The following is a 24376-nucleotide window of genomic DNA, read 5'->3' on the forward strand; positions in this document are numbered from 1 at the left end:
CATAATTTAGATATTAGAGGTAGAATCAGAATACATATCTTTTTTTTTTAACTTTTTTTCACTTGCTAGTAAAAATACTATTTTCCCAATTACATATAAAGATAGTTTTCAACATTTATTTTTGTAAAATTTTGAGTTCCAAATTTTTTTTTCCTTATATCTTTTTCTCTTCCCACCCAAGACAGCAAGCAATTGACGTAAGTTAAATATGTGTAGTCCATTTAAACATATTTCCATACTTGTCATGTAACAAACAAACAAAAGGTGAAAATAGTATGCTTCAATCCACATTCAGTCTCCATAGTTCTTTCTCTGGATGTAGATGGCATTTTCATCACAAATCTATTGGAATTGTCTTGGAGCACACTATTGCTGAGAAAAATGAAGTCTATTATAGTTGATCACATAATTTTGCTGTTACTGTGTCCAGTGTTCTTCTGGTTCTGCTCACTTCACTCAGCATCAGTTCATGTAGGTCTTTCTAGGCTTTTCTGAAATCAGCTTGCTCATCATTTCTTACAGAACAATAATATTCTGTTATATTCATATCCCATAACTTATTCAACCATTCCCCAATTGATGGATATTCCTTCAATTTCCAGTTCTTTGACACTACAAAAAGAGCTGCTACAAACATTTTTTGCACATATGGGTCTTTTCCCCTTTTTTATAATCTCTTTGGGATACAGATCCAGTAATGACACTGCTAGATTCAAAGACTATGCACAGTTTTATAGTTTTCTGGTACAGCCAAATACATATCTTAGTGATTCCAAATCCAGCACTTTATTCTCTGTCCTATGGTGCTTTCCTCTATTTTTCTTTTAGTTGCTCAGTAAATAAACATCTGTTAAACACATATTATGTGTCAATAAGTGTAGGGGGTGCTCTGGTGTAAAGGCTGCTGAGAACTTTCATGGCTGCTCATTCTTTTTAGGTCTATTCCTAAAAAGTACAACTCCTACCTGTGGCTCCAAGAATTTGTAGCATGCACAATAGCTACACTCTGGTAAAATCACCTTAGATAGATAGGCTAAACCAGGCTGGGGGTAACCTATGAGCCTCAGACCCCTCAGTAAGTTAGGGGATTATATATCCAAAGCATTTTAAGACTTTCACTAGTGGAATGAATGAATGATAACAGTTTATTCCAATAGCCATAAAAGCAACTGAAGCCAGTGGATCACTTAAAGCTTGGTCAGACATCAAAGATACCGTGGTCATCCACTACATCCCAAGCTATCACTAGTTGTCTTGATTTTTGTTTCACAACTGGACTTTAATGACTCTGGAACAGAGAGTGAAGCTGATGACTTCATGCAACTCTACTCCACTGAAATATAATTCACCAGATGAGTCAGGACATCACCATTAGTCCTCTTCAAAAGGAAGAACAAACAACTATATCTCAAGCTTGGAGATACAAATAATATATGGGGGGGAAGAAGATGATCCCTCAGCATGGTAGGAAAATCAGAGAAGTCCCAAAGTAGTACATCCACTTGAGAACAAGGAGAAAGATGTCTAAGCTGAGTGAAGGTTTGGAGATCATGGACCACCCTTCAGCTCAAAGAAAAAGAGGATGGTAATAAGGTAGAATACCAAGACTGATGAGATCTAACTGGATGATTAAATCACCCCCGTAATGCACTTTTTGAACACTGATCTTCTCAGATACATCCCGCTGATGTATCTTAGACAAGCTAGCCATCATCTAGCCAACATGTCAAATGACATGAACTAGGAGTTACACTAAATTTTGAGCCTACTGTCTACATTATTACCCCATCTCCCAGACTAAAGTGGTATAGGGAAGAGAATACCTCTCAAATATAGAAGGAAAGACTTATGCTTTTGTTGTTACTAAATCTTTTTTTCCCTTGGAATTATATTTTTTCTTTTTCTTTCTTTCTTTTATTTTATAACTTTTTTTGACAGTACATATGCATGGGTAATTTTTTACATTATCATTTGCACTCCTGTTCCAATTTTTCCCTTCCTTCCCTCCACCCCTTTCCCTAGATGGCAGGCAGTCTTATACATGTTAAATATGTTATAGTATGTCCTAGATACAATATATGTGTGCAGAACCAAATTTCTTGTTGCACAAGAAGAATTAAAGTCAAAAGGTAAAAATAACCTGGGGAAAAAAACCAAAATGTTGCTATATCTTTGAAGTGAATATCCCTTTGTAAAAACTAATTGATATTAAGGATTTGAATGGAACTGGGGTACTAGTGACTATTAACTAATAGGAGCACTTGATTTATTGTTTTGTTGATTGTCTGGTTTTAAGAAAGTCATGAGGAAAACATTAATAATGCAGACTAAATTTAAAAGTGTACTGAACATACTTCTTGTTTTCCTCTTAGAGAACTGGTGGTTACACCTTTATCAGTACATCTTTGGCAGTGACCCTATGAGTTGTATAAGTATTGGGAAGAGAGGAAGGTAACATGGGATTAGAACTAAAGGCTAGAGTCTTATGCTACACTGGAAATGTAGCAAATATTGTAGGAGATAGTCGGGGAAGAAGGCATGTAGAATTGCTGATGTTTCCACCACCATTACTGCTGCTCCTCTATATGGTTGAAGGCAGTTAATGTTTCACATTTAGTGGCTTGAGAATTCCTTTGATGTTCAGAACCATGCTAATAACTAATAACATCTTACATAACAAATAGTTGCCCAATTATGTTTTAGTTATATTTTTTTCCTTTGTGTAAAGGGCTGAAACTCTGAGTTATGCACTGAGGTCAGACAACTGGGCACTTAAGGCTAATTATCTATTGGACAATACTCTATTAGCTTATGCTTGGGAAATGGCCCTTCCCACTATTCTGTGCTGGCTCCATCTTTTGGTGTATACAGAGAATTATGGGAACGATTAGGGGGTGCAGTAAGACAAGCCAGACTCACTTTGACGATAGAAGAGGAGAGGTGAAGTCGCAAAAATCCTGTGTCCATTCCCTTCACTTCTACCCCTAAAGACCAAGAATAAAGGTCAAGAACTTTGGCTTATCCTGATTCCTGCTGATTCTAAGGTATCCAGGGTGCTAACTCGGTCTTCACACACCTTTACATGTTAGAAGTATTATAAGTTTACTTCTGCAGAAATTTGTGACAACTTGATCAAGTGATTACAAAGCTGATGAAATAAACCTACCTAACATACAAGGAGATTCATCATCAGTAAAGGTATCATTTGAGTGATAAATAATTTAGCCACAGCAACTCATGGAATAATGTGCACATGTATAGGTGATATCATATGCACATACACATAATATGAATATATATATATATTTATGCATGTATACATGATATATAAATACATTGTGTATAGACATATTTATACACATACACATGTATGCATATACATAATTTCAGTTCTATGAAACCTTCTTTTGCTTCTGCAGCAATAGTAGCAGAGGAGTGTGAAAGGGTGCTAAGAAATACACCCTTTTAGTTAGTCTCTAAACTACTGGTGCTATAAATGTGGGATCCTTGTCTAGTGACTGATGAGTATATATAATCCTAAGAGAACAGAATCATATCATTCTTCATATTTTTCGCAATAAATAAAACCAGGAGAAAGAAGAAGGTTGTCCAGGAATATTTTTTTGAATAGATAGTCAGGTGGATCAATTGATAAAGTACCTTTCCTTGCTATGGGAGGGTAGGTGTTTGGATTCAGAGTGAGAACTCACACAGGCTTTTTTTTTTAAGTCAAAGCAGGTGGGCCAAATAGCATAGGCAACTAATTAGAATTAGGGTTAGGGGTAAGAAAGCTTTTATATTAAAATTTTGGCTCTAAGCCATGTTAGAATACTAAGGATGCTAAAAGCAGAATCTTTTTCTCAGATAGTAGCTTAGCCAGAGGATCTATTAAAAACAGAGTCAAAACAGCAACTTGGTTACCTGGGTTCAAAGAACAATTTACTGGGCAAGTATTCCTTTTGTTGGCCCAGTAAGTCTAAACAATGTTTAATTTGGTTACATGTGATAAGACTGAAATCCAACACCAAATATTGGGGTTCAGTCATTTGATGAATTTATAATGGCTTTTCTCTTTGCCAAAAAGTAGGTTTTATTTATGATAAGAGGTTACAGACAAAATGAAGAGATAAAACAGGTACCAGGAGTGGTAAATATGAAATAGGTTTGAGAGAGCAAATAATTAGTAAGGAAAGGGGTTTTAACAATTAACAATGGAAAGACAAGTTCCCCGTTGAAAAAGGCAGTCAGGAAAAAGTGAATATACCATGAGGTGGGAATATGCCATTAATAGTAAGGCTAAATCCATAGAAGAGTTTTAGCACTCTAAAAGAGTTAGCTACAAGAAAGAGAAAATTGCCATGAGGTAAGCCTAACACCAAAAGGGATTCAGCAAAAATGGCATAAGCCATGGACAGATTTATAAAGAAAATTTAACCTTGGGGAGATTTGACATAACTTGGCTTTCTGATTGGACATAATAAAGTGGGTTACCCAAGACCTCCATGGAGAGTGGGATTGTAAGATTGAACTGATCCCCTTCAGTGCTTTCCTTGCTTGCCTCAAGGAGTAATCTTATGAGTACTTCAGGTTTTCTCTGCCAACCATACTTAGTTACCCAGGACCTCATCATCTGGGTTCAACAAACAGTTTAGAGGGCAAGCATTCCTTCTTCGGGCCCAACATGTTTAAACATACTAATGTTAGTGATTTGAGAAAATGTTTATGTTATAATTTTCATAAGCTAATCTAGGGGTCAGGGTTAGGGTACAGCATGTCCTCATCTTCCTGAGTTCAAATCTCAGACTCACTAGCTGTGTGACCCTGGGCAAATCACTTAACTCTGCCTCAGTTTCCTCACCTGTAAAATGAGCTGGAGAAGAAAAAGGCAAACCACTCCAGTCTCTTCACCAAAAAAAAAAAGCCTAAGTGGGGTCAGGAAGAGTGGGACAAGACTGAAACAACTTAGTAACAATTCTTTGGATAGGCAAAGAAGGAAGTAGTTAGAGAATTTCTTGGTAAATCCAAAGGCAACAAGAAACATTTTTCCCCTCTTCCCATCATGAGATATTAGTTATCAACTCAATTCAATACATTTAATTAAACACTTATGTACCAAGTACTGTGCTAAGTGCTAGAAGTGAAAATAAGAATAAATAAGAAAAAGAAAGTCCCTGCCCTCAAGAAGTTTAACACATTTTAATGGGGGAAGACAACACAGAAAAGAAAGTTAGAAAGATTTGGAGGGGGGGTGAATGGGGGAAAGTGAAAAGGGAATTCCAGGGAGCATTTTGTTCAATGAAATTGAAACCAAGTGGACGGAAAGTGGAGTAAGTTGCAAAGTTCAGGTTCTGCCCTCTTCTAAAGGAAAGCTTTGGGTGGGAATAGGAGACAGAGAGAGGTGGGAAGGTATTGAATAGACAAGATGTATCGATTAAATCTGAAGTGATGAGCTTACCCTAGGAAGGGCATCTTTTTTCCTGGAGTTGAAATCAGGCAAAACAAGATAAAAGTGAAATGAACTGGAAGTAGTAATGATAATAGTGTATTCATGAGCTTTGGTCAGTAAAAGCATTTAAGTTAAAAATTTTTTTGGTCAAATTTTTTCATGTGCTTTTTGCATTTGAAAATATATTATTTGTCCCATACCTGATTCATTTTTCATTTCTCCATTTTGTGAGAGAGGGAAGCCTTAGACATAAGCCCTAAGCAATATCTCGAGGGTGCTGCCACGAGTTGGAGTGTGAAAAAAGGAGCCCTTCACCCCTTACCCCAACTCTTTCATTAGATGCAGACTTCCCCGAGGCTGAACCTAGTCCAACTGCTAACTTGATATGGAACAGGGAGTTAGTACAATACTCTCAGACTCTAGAGAGTAAAACTAATGGTGATTCCTCCAATTTATATATGCTAACATCTTTCTTCCCAAAACATAGAAAGGAACAAGCAGAAAAGTAGTGAGACTCTAAACTCAAATCTCTGCCCCCTGAAAAAGAATATTAACATTCTAATGCCTATTACAGTTTAGACAAAATCATAGTCCTTAAAATATCCAAACTAAGCTAAACATTCTGAGAACACTAAAGAGAGAGAGTTGACCCTGCTCAGTGTTGACATAATAAAGGAAATGTTGAAAACCTAAAAAAGGAAATGGAAATGGCAAAATTAGAGACTCCTTATAAAATATGAGTTTAAAGGCGTCTTCTTCTTTCTTCTTTCCTTCCTTCCTTCCTTCCTTTCTTTCTTTCTTTCTTTCTTTCTTTCTTTCTTTCTTTCTTTCTTTCTTTTTTTTTTTTTAATAGAGATTATGTGATTTCCTCTGCATTGGAGTGTGGTCCTTTCTACCCTCTCTGTGCCCAATTACTATCAATTCCCATCTGTGTCTGTTTAATTCAATTGGCTGTACTATACTATGATCTCAGTTAGGCTAAGACTACCAGACTATTTTTGTGAAAATTATGCTTGTTGAGATTAGAGCTGCCAAAATCTCTGTTTGCTTGCATCACATTGTTCTATGATTATGGGATTTTGTTTGTTTTATCCTCCACTTCTGCTTTCTGCTTTAATTTTTTTTAATTCTATTTTTGTTATTATTCTGTACTTAATAAATATCATCAAATATCAGTGTTTCCATATACCAAAAATAGAAAAAAAGAGAATTTATTATAAACACTGACATTTTTAAAAGTTACTTAACTAAACATTTATTGAATATCTACTATGTGCTCTATGCCTAATTAATTTGGGAATATAAAAGGCAAAATACAATACCTGCTTTCAAGGAATTCAGTTTCATAGGGGAGAATAAATTTTTTAAAAAACATGAATTTTAAAATTTGGGGCAGCTAGTAGATGCATTGAATACAGCACTGGGCTTGGAATCTAAAAGATTCACATTTATAAATTCAAATCTGGCCTCAGATACTCATTAGGTGTGTGATCCTAGGCAAGTCACTTAACTCTGTCTTGGTTTTCTCATGTGTAAAATGAGTTGGAGAAGCAACTGGCAGACCATTCCAGTATCTTTGCCAAGAAAACCCAAAATGAGGTCATAAAGAGTCAGACATGACTGAAATGACTGAACAAATACATAACAAATTCAATCTATTGGTTTCAAAGCTGTCTTGCTTGTTTTTATTTCCTAAACCTTCTGCTATTTTCTGTTTTAAAAAATGCAACAATGACCTTTTCTTTTCTTTTCTTTTTCTTTTTTTTTTTTTTTTTTTGTATCCCTATTGTTAGTCCCCCTCTCCTTTCTATGTAGATTTATTTTGCTTGACTGTGATTATTTGTTTCAAGGAAGGGTTTGTTTTGTTATGGTTTTTAATTTGGGAGGTGGTATTTGGAAAGGACTTGTGTCAAAAAATGAATGTTTCCTTCTGCACCTAAATTCATCTGCTTTCTATCAAAAGTAAAAAATATGCTTTATCAAAGCTCTTCTGGAGACATGACTGGTCATTGCTTTGATCAGAGTTCTTAACTCTTTCAAGATTGCTTTGCTTTATACTGTTGTTGTCTTTATATAAATTGTTCTCCTAGTTCTGTCCCATTCACTTGTGTCAGTTTTTATTACCCAGGAATCTTAAATTTCAGTGCAGTGCAATAATTTGTTATAGCTATCCCAATTAATTTAGCTATTTCTCAATTGTTGAACATACTTCTCTTCTTTAGAGTCTCATTATTTGCCTACTTCTCCCACTTCTTCATTTATACTCATATAGTCTTCTTCTTATGATAAATGATAAGTTCCATCTGCTGCTTTTTCCTTTTTATACTGATATATTCCTTTTACTCTCCCTTCTCATTGCTTCCTTAAAACTCTTAACATTGAACCAAGGTTCCTTGTTTTTCTTATTTTACTCCCTCAATACTCTTTGATAACAGTAAGATTCTTATTTTCAAAGGATAATTGTTTCTTCTTCCATTATTAGAATGTTAACAACACGTAATCATATATATTCTTCACATTACTCAAATGTATTTTTCTAGCTTTTTCTTACTTGTGTTTCATTGCTAAGACCATATTAAGCTATGATCTTTTCATCAGACTTTCTTTAAAAGCCTATCTTCCATTAAACTTCCATTTCCCCTTCTAAAGGATAATAATCAGCTATTCTGAATGAGTCATTCTTGATTGAAAGCCTGTATCTTTTGCATGTCAGAATATTGTATCCCCAAAGTTCCTTTTGAATATAGTAGAAGCTTCCATATTTTTGAGAATTCCAACTTTGGTTTCTTTGTACTTAAGCACCTTCTTTCTGTATGTTTGAAAAAACAGAAAAAAATCTTTATGTAGAAGCCTCAGATTTTGGCTATGAGATTCCTAGGACTTTCTCTTTAGAAGGTGATTTCAAGAGGTATGATTTTTCAAGAGGTAGATTTCTACTATTTTTATTTCTCTCTCTGATTCTGGTCAGTTTTCATTTATGATTTCTTGAAATGTAGTGTCCAGTGTGTTGGGGTTTTAGAAAAATCTTAATTATGATTTTTAGGTAGTTCAAGGATTCTTAAATGAACTTTACTTGGTCTTTTGGCTGTGAGTTTATTCTAATATTTTTTGCTTTCCCATGGGGTCATTGGTTTATATTGAGTTTATTATAATTTTCAGAGGCTATTACTTTTTTTGAAGTTTTTAATTTTCAAAACATATGCAAGGATAACTTTTGAAAAATCTTGTGTTCCAATTTTCCCCCTCTTCCCTCTACCCCTCCCCTAGATGACATGTAATCCAATATATATTAAACATTGTAAAAATAAACGTTTAATCCAATGTGGGTATATATATTTACACAATTATCTTGTTGCACAAGAAAAATCAGATTAAAAAGTAAAAGAAAGAAAGAAAAGAAAATTCAAGCAAACTACAACAAAAAAGTGAAAATGCTATGTTGTAATCCACCCTCAGTTCCCACAATCCTCTCTTTGGTTGCAGATGGCTCTCATCATCACAAGATCATTGGAACAGGTCTGAATCACTTCATTGTTGACGAAAGCCACATCCATCAGAATTGATCATCATATAATCTTAGCCATGTACAATGATTTCCTGGTTCTGTTCATTTCACTTAGCATCAGTTCATGTAAGTCTCTCTTTCTGTTAAAGTGTTACTTTCTGTTAAAAACTACTTATTCTCCTTCCAATTTTTTTCTCCAGAGATGCTCCTTTTTTAATCTCTTGCTTCATTTCTTCCTAGTGCTTCATATTGTGTTTGAGGAAGATCCATTTTCTTCTTTGAGTCTTTGCTTATAGGTATTGTGGTTATTCTCTCTGCTTAGACTGGATATTTGAGCTTCTCTGGATCTACTATAATTTTTTATAATGTTTAAGGTTTTCTGCATTTTACTATCTTTCTAGTCTTAGTTCCTGAACTGAGACTTTATGTCAAAAGCAACCTTCTGTCCCTCTGGAGATTTTGGGTGTAGTGGTCAGCTTTGTTGGGCTTCCCCAGGTAACTTAGGGATTTTATGTTGAGTTCCACCTTTCAGGATTAAAACTACTCAGATCTTTGAAGTTTAGGATATTAGATCTTCATGGCTTCCTATGTCTTCTCCTTTTACTTAGCTCTAGTCTTTTCATCGGGAATACTTGAAAATTTCCATATTTTTTTAAAAAACATTTAAAAAAACTCTGCAAGATTAATCTTGCCTTGATCCCTGATTCAGGGCTTAGGACCAGAGCCAAGCTCTGCTCCCTACATTTTTACACAGTGTGGTCCTGACTTGCATTGCTGGGTTCTTGCTCCTTGCTTCCACTTCTCATGGGGTATATCTGAACTCACATTTCTGGAAGATGTATGTATCCTTTTTTAGAATTCTGCAAAATTATTGCAGTAGTCTTTTTATTGCTGAAGTTTCTCTGACCAGGGTATTGGGAAGTCTTTTGTCCTCCTGGGGCTTCCTGTGGGAGCAAAAAAGTGGGAGTTGGGTTCCTGCATGATCTACTGCCATCTTGGCTAGAGGTTCTCTGCTTTTTGAAATGATTTTTCTCAAAATCATCCATCATCTTTGTTTGAGAGATTTTACAGACAAGCTTATATTCTAACCCAATGTTGTCTTTGGCAGCTATCTCTTTCAGTTGGCAAGTCAAATGTTTGCTGACTAAAGAATTTTCTGGATTTCTTTAGTGGCCTCTTTATAGCAATTAATTGATACTGACTTGACTTTTAGATGAAATTATTTTCATTTTAGTTAATGCCATTTACATTATCCCTATTTTCCAACTTTTACTTTTGCAAATAATTCAGTGTTAAATATTTTTAAATGTACATCATAACTTTTTCACATTACTATTTTTTATTCACTGTAAATTCTGATCTAATTCTGACAAATTAGTGGTCTAACTGTGCTTAGCAGCTAACTCAGGTTTAACGTATACCCTTAATAAGTCTTTTCATGTCTATTAACATATAGTCATTTTCTTTGTGGTGCAAAATGCTGTTTGCTATGAATTTCACTTCCCAATCTTTTACATTTTTTTTGAAGAGAATGTAATTAACAAATTAGAGATAAGAGGCTTCTGTGCATTCTATAAATTTTTGACCTCTTTTATTTCTTTCTCCTGAACTGCATTTTGCCATCTATTTTATCTCAGTTATCACCTTTTTTGAACCTTTACATTAAGATCACCAATTATACTCAAAAGTATTTAAAGTATACAAGGTATCTGAAGGAAGAGAAGATAACAAAGTATTCTTTATTGATATAAAAGGTAACCTAGGGAACCTCAACAACTATTGGTCTACATGCCTACTGTCCCATACATATAAAACTAATGAGGTTCATCTATACATCTTCCTTCTAGAGCTAAATCTAGGACTACAGGAAATCTGTTCAATCTGCTTTATTCCCCCACTCCTATTTTCTCTTTTTGAATCTCCTGTCTGCTCCCCCCCACCAGCCAGAGCTATATATAATTTAAACTTAAATTAAAAATATGTGTATATATATATATTATATATGTATATACACACATGTATGTGTATATACACACACATATATATATATAAACATCACAATAGTAAAAATAATTTCATTAAAATATAAATTCAAAGGTAAATAATCAGGAAATATAATAAAAGAGCAACCACATTTTGCTCCCCAACCATTTATTACATAATCTTCCAACCTCCAGGAGTAGAAGTCCAACCCATCCCCACCCATGCTGCTGCTATCAGCTGAACACTCAATCTTTTGGAGTGGGGTGGGGGCTGGTAGGATATTAGATGATCACTCAACACACTTGATATTAATATACCTAAGTCGTTTGTCCCAGGGCCAGTGAATCATCCAGGTTCTGCAGGTGTAGCTTCTAAATACAACAACACCCAAGTCCAAAGTCTAGTGGTAGGAGGAGGGTGGGGGGAGGAAAACCTCAATGTCTACAAACCTTGACAGGAAGAAGTCCTAAACTTTCTCTTTTTTCATTTTCTCCTTTTTACCTCCCCCCCACCACTTTTTTTTTTCCTGTTCCTAGCTTATGAATCACCTAGTACAGAATCCCTATGTGGAATTCAAGGGAATGTAATTTCCAAAAAAGAATGTAGAGTTCACTGGACAAAGAGTCATCATAATTAGCAACTTACATTAATGTTATTGTAATGGGGCCTGAGTACATGTCAGAGTGTCTCACTGAGACATTTCTCCATATGGAAGAGGTAAAAGAGGCAAAAGATGGGAAATGGAGGGACCTTGGGATAACACTAGAACATAAGGACACTAACTAATTCCACATGGCTAAGGGATGAAGATGAACTTCTTTGGCAGAAATGATGTTCCTTTTAGGCTTCTCAGCCTCAGCCACAGCCACAGCTTTTTACATTGGTCCTTCCTGCCCCATTCAATGACTTCTTTACTTACTATATATTATATACTTACTATACTGCTCAGAGTAAGATATCAAGATATAAGGCCACATGGTCCCTGGGAATGGGCCTTGAGCCTTGACTTTTGTTCTTTTCCATTCTAGGAGAAGGGAGTGTAACCTCGGTGACACTATGATCTTAGAAAGACCTGGAGGTTCTTGTCCTCCTTGCTTTCCAGAACTTGGGCGGAGGGATATTCAGTCCAAGTGTTCTAGGCTGGTTCTGGAGCCAACCCAGCATTGATACCTCAAGGAACAAGGAGAAACCTTTAAGAATCCCGCTGATGTAACTGAGACAAGCTAGCCATCAACTAGCCAACATGTCAAATTTGGACATGAACTAGAAGTTACATTAAATTTTGAGCCTACTCTCTATACTATTACCCAGTCTCCCAGACTGAAGTGGTATAGGGAAGAAAATACTTCTCAGATATAGGGGGGAAAACTTATACTTTTGTTGTTGCTATATCTTTGAAGTGAATATCCCTTTGTAAAAACTAATTGATATTAAGTTTTTGAATGGGGTGCTAGTGACGATTAACTAATAGGAGGAACACAGTTAGCTCAATGGCAACAAAGAAGAAAAATATTCCAATTCTTTTAGGCTATCTTAGAACCCATAAGGGGAGAACCAGAGAACAGCATGTTATAGGTGGAGACTTGTCTGGGATTAGATTGGGAGTCTCATATTTGTGAGGATCCCAGGTCTTTCACATCTTGATAGCCTTTTTTTATATAACCCTAGAGAAATTTCACATACCCCATTTTTTTTTAAGATTGTAAGTGCAGTTGGTTTCTGATGTATATTTCCTTGCTAGTCAGTTTCATCTGAAATATTTTTTTAACTTTTGTCTTTGTGGGTTTGTTGAATGTAAACATCAACAAACATCAACACGGGAAACCTCACCCGGCCCGGACACGGAAAGGATTGACAGATTGATAGCTCTTTCTCGATTCTGTTGAATGCTGATGTTTGCTATATTGCTGAATTCATTAGATGTTGAAATTAGTATGAGAAGTATGAAGTTTGCATCACTCAAAAACCGATACCTGATTGAGAAATAATCTTATTTTCTTTTTTTGAATTTAAATGGATTTAGATGGCTGTTCTTATTGTGAAATCCTTTTGGTTGAAAAGATGATAGGTGAAGGTCTGTCTGTGGGCTTAGAAATCCCAAGTTTCAATACTTTACAATAGATGATGTCTACTAAGGTTGGGAGGTTGGTTGGAATAAATTATGCTTGACTCATCCAATTCCAAAATGCAAATAAAATTCCTAACCAGATAAGATGGACAGTTTTTCCTGAGGACAACTCTGTGACCTAGACTGCATACATATAAGGAAATGTGACTCCTGATTGATAGAATGCTCATTTATGATGCTCTATAAATGGAGAATCACATATTCAGTTTGTTACTGATACATATTGGGAGACTTTAAGAGAAATGGGTCAAAAGAAGAAAGGAGCAGTCTGGTGAATGGGTGGACTGTAGTCCAGAAGCTAAACACACATAGGGGAGACAGACTTCTATCAAGTCTCTTGACTTTTTGTGCTTATAGCCCTCCAGACTGCTGAGAGTGGACATGGTGATATTCCTTCTCTTCTGATTTGAGTAAAGGATTTATCTCACTCCCAGCTGAGGGAATGAGTTTTACTTTTAGCTATTTATTTACTTGTGTCTAGTCTCTATGTATTTTCTAATCTATATAACATCTCCCTATCTACTGCTTTTTAAAGAGGTTTACCAGTGATTTATGATGTTATTTTGTGTAACTAATGTTTCATGGAAGGGAATGAAGCTGGCAACCTGAAGAAGGATCAAACAGATGGCTTTTTTTACATTCTCATCCCCATAGCCTGGAGATATTTGAGAAAATTCTAGCCAGTACTGCTTTTTTGGAGACATAAAGGAAAGATCACCCAGCTTTGGATTCCTGTACCCTGAATGTCCTTCTCACTAACCAGACTTCTGGCATTGCTGGCATGCCCTAGTCTGACTCTCTGAGAAGGTAGGGCAGATCTCAGGTTGCATCAAACCACATCTATTTAAATGTATTAGACAATTATGTGTGTACAGCATCTACACATCTATGGTGTTGTTCAGTTGTTTTACTTAGGTCCAATTCTTTGTGACCACATTTGAAAATTTCTTGGCAAAGATACTAGTGTGGTTTACTATTTCCTTCTCCAGTTCATTTTACAGATGAGGAAACTGAGGTAAACGTGATTGACTGACACATAGCTAATAAGTCTTTGAGACCAAATTTGAACTCAGGTCTTCCTGACCAGAACTCTATCTGCTGCTCCATTTAGCTGCCCAATGTACATGTATAGGTATATGTGTGTATATGTAAACACACAAATACACACATACATATATACACAGCATATACACATATCTTATAAATATATATATATATTTGTATTTTAATAGTTTTTATTTACCAGATATATGCATGGGTAATTTTACAACATTGACAATTGCCAAACCTTTTGTTCTAATTTTTCCCCTCCTTCCCTCCTTCCCCCCAGATGGCAGGTTGACCAATAAATGTTAAATATGTTAGAGTATAAATTAAATACAATATATGTATACTTGTCCAAAGAGTTGTTTTGCTGTACAAAAAGAATCGGACTTTGAAACAGTGTACAATTAGCCTGTGAAGGAAATCCAAAATGCAGGCGGACAAAAATAGAGGGATTGGGAATTCTATGTAGTGGTTTGTAATCATCTCCTAGAGTTCTTCTGCTAGGTGTAGCTGGTTCAGTTCATACCTTATAAATATTTTAAAGAATTTGTTGACTTTTTATTTATTTAACATTCAGTCATCTTGGGCAAATCACTTAATCTCTGCTTCAGTTTCCTCAATCATAAAATGGTAATAATAATAGTATCTACCTCTGAGGGTTATTGGGAAGATAAAATTAAATAATACTTGTAAAGTACTTAGCAATGTACCTGGCATATAGTATGGTATATAAATGCTATCATCATCATCATCATCATCATCATCATCATCGTCATTGTCATTGTTGTTGTTGTTATCATATACTTTCTTTCCCCTTTCCTAGAGCACCTAGCACCTCTTCCATCTTCCCTATTAGACCTGGAAGCCAGAAGCACCTGAAATACTTGAAGACTACCCCGAATACTGAAGAAGGCTGTAGTTCCCAACTCCCCTCCTCCCCTCATACAGGACAGAGCATTCTTCTTCACCACTAAGGGTAGAGTCCCATCCTAATGGCCTTTAGAATAGGGGTTATACTTATTAAACACCTATCATTTACAATGCACAATACTAGGTTCTAGAAGAGATATGGAGATAGATAAGGCAATTTTCCTCCCTCAGGAATTTCATAGTCTAGTAGTCTGTTTTGAGAGATTATACCCTCAAATCAAGTACTTGAAGATGATTTTGCAAACGCCAGTCCTTGGTTACAAGAGAAAATGATGATGGCTCTGGAGAGAAAGTGGGATGAGTCCAGTCACTTACTATTAATAGCAAAGCTACAAAATTGTCTACCGACATCAAACTATTATTTATAATATAAGGATATTTGAGCAATGAGTCGTCAGAAAATGAAACTCCTTTTTAATAAATCACTAGTAATGGGAGAAAAGGGCTTATTACTAAAGGCTTAATTATGGAGGACATTGTAAGAGTACCAGGAACAAAAAGAACCAGTGGCTCTTTAGCAAAAATTTAGGTTTGTCATTGAAGGAAGAGGTGGATTTGACAATGTTCTTTAGGTCCAGGGAGATCTGTGGAAAGGAATTATCTTTGTTTCCTTCATAGACATGTATATATTTAAAGAATATTTATTTCTATATCAATAAGAATGAATCTTTACTAATATTTGATACAAGTCCTTCTCTCTTATCTTGCAGATGATAAGACAGAGGCCCAGAGAGATGATCGATCTAAAGTCATTCAGCTAGTTAGTGGCTGGTCTGGGAGTAGAATTTGTCCCTGTCCCTCCTAATTTTTGACTAGATGGTACTTCCATCATTTCTCTTTTTTGTCTTCTCTTCTCTCCCTCTTTCTTCCATCTTTCCTCTTTATTCTATGATCCAATAAGCACCTGAAGTTCCCCTCCCCTTCTCTAGAGAGAAGCAAATGTCTTCCACATCTGCATCTTAGGGAAAGATCCAGTGCCTTGTTCTAGTTAAGACTCTATTTATAACCTCTCACCTTACCATAATCTTAGGGAGAAAATTTCTAGTCCAGCATTATGGAGTAACTAGGTGGTAAAGTGGATAGAGCACTGAGTTTGAATTCAGCAAGACTCATCTTCCTGAATTAAAAACTGGAATCAACATTTATAAGCTGGGTGATCTTGAGCAACTCATTTAGCCCTGCTTGGCTCAGTTTCCTCATCTGTAAAATGAGCTGAAGAAGGAAATGGCAAACCTCTCCAGTATTTTTGCCAAGAAAACCCCAAATGCAATCATGAAGAGATAGACATGACTGAAAAAATAACTGACCTTAAAGCATTATATAAGTCACATCTGTTTAACTTTGAGATAGTTTTTTTTTTAAGTGAAAAACAAAATAGCTCAAGTTTGCCTTGATAAATAGATACATTTTAAAAACTAGTTTTTTCTTTTGACATGATGGGAAGCAAAGGCAGTCTTTAAACCTCTACAACAAAATGAATGGGAAAAAAAAGTTTCCTTTTGTAAAGCAAGAGTTACCTAATAAGGGTCTAGTGTACAAGTTAAAATTTTTCTGATGTTCCTAGCTCAAAGACAAAGTATGAAGGCTAATAACAAAGTGAAAACCAAGGGGTAAATATTTAGAAAAATGAATTTAAATTAGACATTTGAAACTTTGGATTAATCTGTGGAAATGTTTCAGTGGTGTGTGTATGTGTGTGTGTGTGTGTGTGTGTGTGTGTGTGAAGAATTGGCTCCTATTCTATATCCCTGGCATTCCTTCTTGGTTTTTTAAAACTTTTAACTGCCAAAGTGCTACTTCCTGTAAACTTCAATCATGATTAGGTCCTGGATGCCCTTTAAATCACTGAGTGCACACTTTTGCGTGCCTTCCAACATCTGTTTAGAATATCATTCTTTCAGAACTTCAAAAGATTCATGATTTCATCCATGGCCACAGACTCATTGCCTGGGGGCCAGCGATCTCTGAGAGGAGCTCAAAGCTGCTGCTTCTCCAACACACGATATCTACTGCCAAGCCCCAAGGAGCTACATTTAGAGCTGTAGGACCGGACAGAACCCAAGCACCACAGGCACAATTAAAGAGAAATTTAGAGCCAGCCGCCTCTGCACTCACCCTTGAAGGCCAGCTTTTCATATGAGTTTTTCAGACCTCTAGAGGTCACTGTACCCTAACTTATGGGTAAAGACACCAGCTCAACCCATGAAAGAGAGAGCAGTGATGTTTGTGTGTTTGGTTGCTAAGGAGATTTCTCAGTAGCTTTGCTGGACCCATTCCACAGCATTTTTCAAGGCTGAAGGCAATCACAATCTACATAAAACATCTACACAAGCAGAAAATATGTAAACCACATGCGGTCTCCTCCACTCTCCCCAGACATGCACTCCATTTTTTTTTTTTTAACAGTGTTTTCAAAGAACAAGGGGGACACGTAAACACAAGTGTTTTCAGAAAATTTCCTAGTGATTGGACAGAATACTCACAGAATTTCACAAGCAGTTCTCTTTGTACAATTTGTTGAAGATACTTCACATGAGAGATATACTCTCCCCCCCTCCCTGCCTCCAGTCTCTTTCCATCAGCAAACTTCCCATTGCCTACTCAGTCTGGATTCCAAGGCCAGATGTTAGGCTCATGGGAGGAATTAGAACACACATGCAGGCCTTAATAGTTATTTGTTTGGTGGTTATAACCATGGTGCCTTAGAGCTTTCCAGAACAGAAACAGGTCAAGTCTATCAGGCAACTATTCAGGATGTGGCCAGTTCTAATGTATGATAAAGAAACTCTCTCTGCCAAAAAGGCTTGTAAAAGAAGAAAGGGTTTGGGGAAGTGAAACAGAATTGTCATAAAGCAAAACCAGAGAGGATGAGTCAAGGACAGAAATGCTAGAAAGAAGAGGAAGGGGATTTTGTTTTGGTTTGCACATATATGATTTTACTTAGATAGATTAATACAATAATAAGGATTCATCTTTATAATAACCAATCATTTTTGTCATTGAGTCATTTCAGTCATGTCCAACTCTTCTTGACCCCACTTGGAGTTGTTTTTTGTTTTTTGTTTTTGACAAAGATACGAGATTGGTTTGTCATTTCCTTCCCTCTCTCATTTTTGGATGAGGAAATTCAGAGATACAGAGTTAAGTGACTTGTTCAGAGTCACACAGCTAGTAAGGCTCTGAGGCTGGATTTGAACTCAAGTCTTCCTGACTTCACAAGTGCTTTATCTACTGTGACATCTAGCTGCCAATAACTAATCATAGCTAATAATTTAAGCTAGCATTTATGTTTTGCTTTATGCTTGGCAGAGCACATTGCAAATATCTCATTTGATCCTCACAACACTAGGAAGTAGGGGATATTAGGATCCCCATTTTATTTTATTTTTTAATAATAGCTTTTTATTTTCTAAATATGTGCAAAGATAGTTTTCAACATTCATTTTTGAAAAACCTTGCATTCCAAATTTTTCTCCCTCCTTTCCCCTCTCTTTCCTCCCCTAGATAGCAAGTAATCCAATACAGGCTAAACATGTGCAATTCTTCTAAACATATTTCTAGATTTATCATGCTACACAAGAAAAATCAGATCAAAAAGAAAAAAAAGAGAAAGACAAAAAGCAAGCAAACAACAACAAAAAGATGAAAATACTATAATCCACATTCAGTTCCCATAATCCTTTTTCTGGATGCAGATAGCTCTCTCTACCATAAGTCTACTGAAATTAGTCTAAATCACTTACTTCATTGTTGAAAAGATACAAGACCATCAGAGTTGATCATCACATAATGTTGTTATTGCTGTGTATAATGTTCTCTTGCTTCTATTCAGTTCACTTAGCATGATCCCCATTTTAAAGATGAGGAAAGTGAGACAGACAGGATATGAAATGATATACCCAGGTTTATACAGCTAGAAAGTGGCTGAGGCAGTATTTGAATTCAGATCTCCCTGAAGAGTCAGTTGTATTCTATGGGGTTTGGACAAAGCCATCAAGCTAGTTTGAACTTAAGGTTTGAGTAGTGGAGAGAGTAATCCTATGAAGTCCCAATATGTCATTCCCCATTTGATAACTCATCAAAGAATATGAATAGGAAGGCTAATGAAGAAAACAAAACAATTTATAGTTACATGAAAAGTGCTCTTAATCTGTTGGTTAGAGAAATACAAAATTAAAACAATGTTGAGATATTATTTTTCACATACTAGATTGGCTAAAATGATAGAAGAAAAAAGTAACAAGTGTTGGGGGGGATATAGAAAAATGGGATACTACTTTCTCAGTGGAATTGTGAACTGATCCAACCATTTTAGAGAGCAATCTGGAATTATGCCCAAAGAATGAATAAATACCTATGCTCTTTGACTTAACAACTACACTATTTGGTCTATTTCTGAAAGTTAAGCAAAAGGAAAAGATCTAGAGGTTCTAAAATGTTTATAGCAGATTTCTTTGTGGTTGTAAAGAACTGGAAATTGCAGTGAAGATCATCAGTTGGGGAACAGCTGAACAATCTGTGGTATATGATTATGAAGTAATACTACTGTGCCATAAGAAATCATGAGCTCAGGGATTTTAGAAAAATATGGAAAGACTTCCATGAAATAATGAAGAGCAAAATGATCAGAACTAAGAGAACACTGTATACAGAAACTGGGATATTATTTTAAGAATAACTTTGAGGGAATAAATTATTTTGCCTATGCTAAATAACCAAATTAATCATAAAGGACATATGAAGAAAGATGCTATCTATAGCTAGAGAAATAACTGATAAATTTTACTATCTATTTTTACTATTTACTATCTTCATTTTACAGGTTAAGAAACTGAGGCAAATAGCCAAATAGTCATCACAGGTAGTAAACATGAGGCTGGATTTGAATTTAAGTCTTCTTGACTTCAGGCTTAGGTCTCTCTAGTCTAAGAATACATTTCTTTCAAAACTCTGTTCAAATGACAACCTATATGAAGTTTTTCTTAATCTGTAGCTGTTAGTACCTTCCACTCCCCTTTTTTTTGCATCTATTTTGTATACTTCTTATTAATGTTTTATACAATTATTTACATGCCTATTATCTCCCCCATTGAAGGCAGGGAATATTTCATTTGTGTCTTTACATCTCAAGTGCATAGCAAAGTTGCCTAGCACATAGTAAGTGCTTAATAAATGTTTGTGGATTGATCTGTAAATAAAAGACCTAGATTTGAAACCTAGTTCTTTTCCTTGCTACCTATCTTGGGTGAATCACTTAACTTTACTCAATCTTAGTTTCCTTAACTGTAAAATGAGGGGGTTGAACTTATCTCCAAGGACATTCCCAGCTTCAAATGCTATATTCCTAGACAAAAGTCCAGTAGTATAACTAAGATCATGAAGGATTCTAGGAAGAAAAATATCTTTGAGAGTGCAATAGCTCATAAGCCCCCACTGATGTGTTTACTTTTACTACTCCAACCAAATGTCATGGTTCAAAGAAAAGACATTTAATCAATTGTCTTAATTTGGAACTACATCCAAAAGGCTATCCAATTACATATTTTCTTTAACTCTGCAATACTACTACTACATCAGAGACATCAAAGAAAAGGGAAAATGGCCTATTTGTACAAAAATATTTATAGCAGTTCTTTTTTTTTGCCTTTGGTGGTAAAGAATTGGGAATTAAAGAGATGCCCATCAGTTGGGGAATGGATGAATAAGTTGTTCATAAATGTTATGACATACTAATGTGTATAAAAAAATAAACATGATAGTTCCCGAAAAACCTTAAAAATCTCATGAACTGTTGCAAAGTGAAATGAGAAGAATATTATATCTAATAATAGCAATGTTGTAAGGATGATCAAACTGTAAAAGATTAGCTACTCTGATCCAGACAAAGATTGAATATAATTTCATAAAACTCATAATAAAAAATGCTATCCACTTCCAGAGAAAGAATTAAGGAATTTTGGGTACAATATTGAAGCATACTTTTTTTGCTTTCTTTATTTTTCATGTGTGTGTATGTATGTGCATGTGTGTGTGTTTATTTTCTTTTGCAACACAGTTAATATGGAAATATGTTTTATATGACTTCACCTGTATAATCTGTTTCATTGCTTGCTTGTTCAAGGGGTCACTGAGAGGAAGGAAATTTGGAATTCAACGTTTTAAAAATGAACGTTAAAAATTTTTTAAATGTAATTGGGACGTTTTCTCCCCAAGACAGCACTGAAGACAAAAAAGGAAGCCATTGTTCCCCCACCCAAGACAAAAGCCAAGATCAGAGCTTTGAAGGCAAAGAAGATAGTGTTGAAGGATATCCGCAGTCACAAAAAGAAGATCCCAAACATTCCCCATCTTCCAGTGACCCAAGACACTAAGACTTTGAAAGCAGCTCAAATACCCTCAGAAGAGTGCCCCTGGAGAAATAAGCTTGCTCAATATGTCATCATTAAGTTTCCCTGATTACTGAGTCTGCTATGAAGAAGATTGAGGACAATAATACCCTTGTGTCCATTGTGGATTTAAAGGCCAACAAGCTTCAGATCAAGCTGACAGTAAAGAAGTTGGATGACATCAATGTGGCCCAGGTCAACACACTGATCCAGCTGATGGAGAGAAGAAGGCCTGTGTCCACCTTGCTCCAGACTATGATTCTGTAGATGTTGCAAACAAAATTGGGATCATTTAAGCTGTACCCAGATCTCCCACTTTACCTAAAATGAAAAACTTTCCAGTATAAAAAATGAAATTGGGAAATATTTAATAAAACAGATATGCAATTCTATTTTTAAAAATTAAGTATCAGGAACCAAAGTGGTAAAATAAAGGCACAACTTATCCAAGCTATTCCCCAAATCCCTCCAAATACCTTTAAATAATGATTATACCTTGCAGTACCAAACCTAAAACTATATTATGTAAAGTAGAAGTCATTAAAACTATTTGGTACTGGCTAATAAATAGAATGGAGGATCAGTAGAATAGATTAGATACACATGACACAATAAGCAAAGCCTATTGCAATCTAGTATTTGATAAATCCCCAAACTCCAGCCTTTGGAATAAGAACTCATTATTGGACAAAAATTGCTGGGAGAAATGGAAAATAAATGTCAGAAACTCAGCATAGAGATATATCTCACACCCATACCAAAAAAAGGTCAAAATGTTCTACATGATTTGGGCATAAAGGAGAATACTATAAACAAATTAGGAGAACAAGGGATAATTTACCTATCACATCTTTGGAGAAGGGAGGAATTTATGACCAAAGAAAAGTAGAGAATATTATGGAAAGCAAAATGGACAACTTTGATAACATTAAATTAAAACGGTTTTGCATAAACAAAACCAACAGAAACAATATTAAAAGAGAAATGCAAAGCTGGGAAAAATCTTTACATCTGACATCTCTGATAAAGGTCTCATTTCTAAAATATGTAAAGAACTTGTCAAATTCATAAGAATACATGTCATTCCCCATTGATAAATGTTAAAGGATATGAACAATTTTCAGATGATGGAATTAAAGCCATTTATAGTTATATGAAAAGTGGTCTAAATCACTATTGATTAGAGAAATGCAAATTAGAACTCATGCCTTTCAGATTGACTAAGATGACAGGAAAAGATAATGATAAATGTTGGGAAAACTGGCACACTAATGCATGTTGGTGAAGTTGTGAAATGGTCCAACCATGCTGGAGAGCAATCTGGAACTATGCCCAAAGAGCTATCAAATGTGCACTCTCTTTGACCCAGCAGTGCCAATTACTGGGTCTGTATCCCAAGGAAATCATAAAAGAGAGAAAAGGACCCACAAATGCAAAAATGTTTGTAGCAGCTCTTTTTGTGGTAGCAAAGAATTGGAAAAGGAGTGGATGCCCATCAATTGGGTAATGGCTAAACAAGTTGTGGTATAAGAAGGTAATGGAATATTATTGTTCTATAAAAAATGATGAACAAGCTGATTATGGAAAGGCCTAGAAAGATTTTTATGAACTGATGCTGAATGAAACAAGCAGAACTAGGAATTCATTGTACATGATAACAGCAAGAATATGTGAAGATCAAACATGAAAGATTTGGGTTTTCTCAGTGGATCAGCTTTGGACAACTTTTGAATTCAGATTGCAGTCCTAGGTGACAGTCCTAAGGTAAGGAGAAGCACTAGCACAGCAGAATTTGCAAGACCCAGTGGACCAGGGAGACTCCTCACAGCTCCAGGGCAGAAAAGAATGCTTGTACTGGCTCATAAAATGGAACTCGAGCTAGAACAGTGAACACCTCTCCACCTTAGAAGAACTAAAACTTACAGGTCCTTGGAAGAATCTCTGAAAACAGCTACATCTTCCTCCTGGATACAGCGCCTTACTTTGACAGAGTTAAAAATCAAGTAATAGGTTGGGATAATAAGCAAATAACAGAAAAAATTCTGACTAAAAATTAAGCATCACAGAAAAATCATTGATAAAAAGAATCTCCTGCAACTACAGGGATAGACTCTTCTACAAATTCTCTATCACATAATTAGTAGGGGACACATACAGGAATTATCTATGACCAGGGAACACAAATGGAGGGATATACATTTCCAGGGTATGAGTGGCTCTCATACTCACAAACTTTCCAGGGGAGCAGCTCTCTTGGCTGAGCTAGGATCCACAGTTGCTCTGGTTGCCCTAGCACATCTCTGCACTTCTCTCCATTATTCTCTCCCTCAATGCTTTCTCATCACTTCAGCTTCTTCAGTTTTTCATTTTCTTCTCCAATTTATGGTCAAAAATCCCTTTTAATTCCTATTATCCCTTGGTGTCAGCAGATGATTCCTAAGAGATCCACTTAGCAAAACTACAAAAGAACTATATGGGATAGTGATAAGTGGTTTAAATCCCCTCAGGCCCTTCAAGTTTCTTGAAAATCACTGGACCATAGAAAAAACACTGAAAGGTGAGATTCCTTTTGCTCTATTTTCCCAGGCAGCTAGGTAGTGGCTAGAGCACCACCGGGGCTAGAATCAAGAAAATCTGAGTTCAAATCTTTCTTAGTTACTTACTTAGTTATGCGACTCTGGACTGAGCTTGCACAAAGATATGTAGTTTGAGTCCTATTTCCACTCTGAAAATAGTATTTAGTATTTAGTGAACCGTATCTCACTTCTGAAGCAAAAATCTTCTTTTGCCTTTTATTCAAATGTCTTTTAAAAATCAGCCCTCAAGTATCCTGGGTCTCTCCTAGGTTATATATACAGATAGCCATGTAGGCTCAATAAAATGTTTATTCCAAATTTCTTCTACCCATGGTGTCAAAGAGAAGCAGAGGCCACTGTACTATACATATTTAC

General features: G+C 35.7%; 1 pseudogene; it reads left to right on the plus strand.

Moving 5' to 3' along the window:
* Window positions 1-5252: 5252 nt before the first annotated feature.
* On the plus strand, window positions 5253-22686 carry LOC141562024 (large ribosomal subunit protein uL23-like; annotated as a pseudogene).
* The last annotated feature ends 1690 nt before the right edge of the window (window positions 22687-24376 follow it).

The sequence above is a fragment of the Sminthopsis crassicaudata genome, chromosome 3, assembly GCF_048593235.1.
Source record: "Sminthopsis crassicaudata isolate SCR6 chromosome 3, ASM4859323v1, whole genome shotgun sequence".
Lineage (NCBI taxonomy): Eukaryota > Metazoa > Chordata > Mammalia > Dasyuromorphia > Dasyuridae > Sminthopsis > Sminthopsis crassicaudata.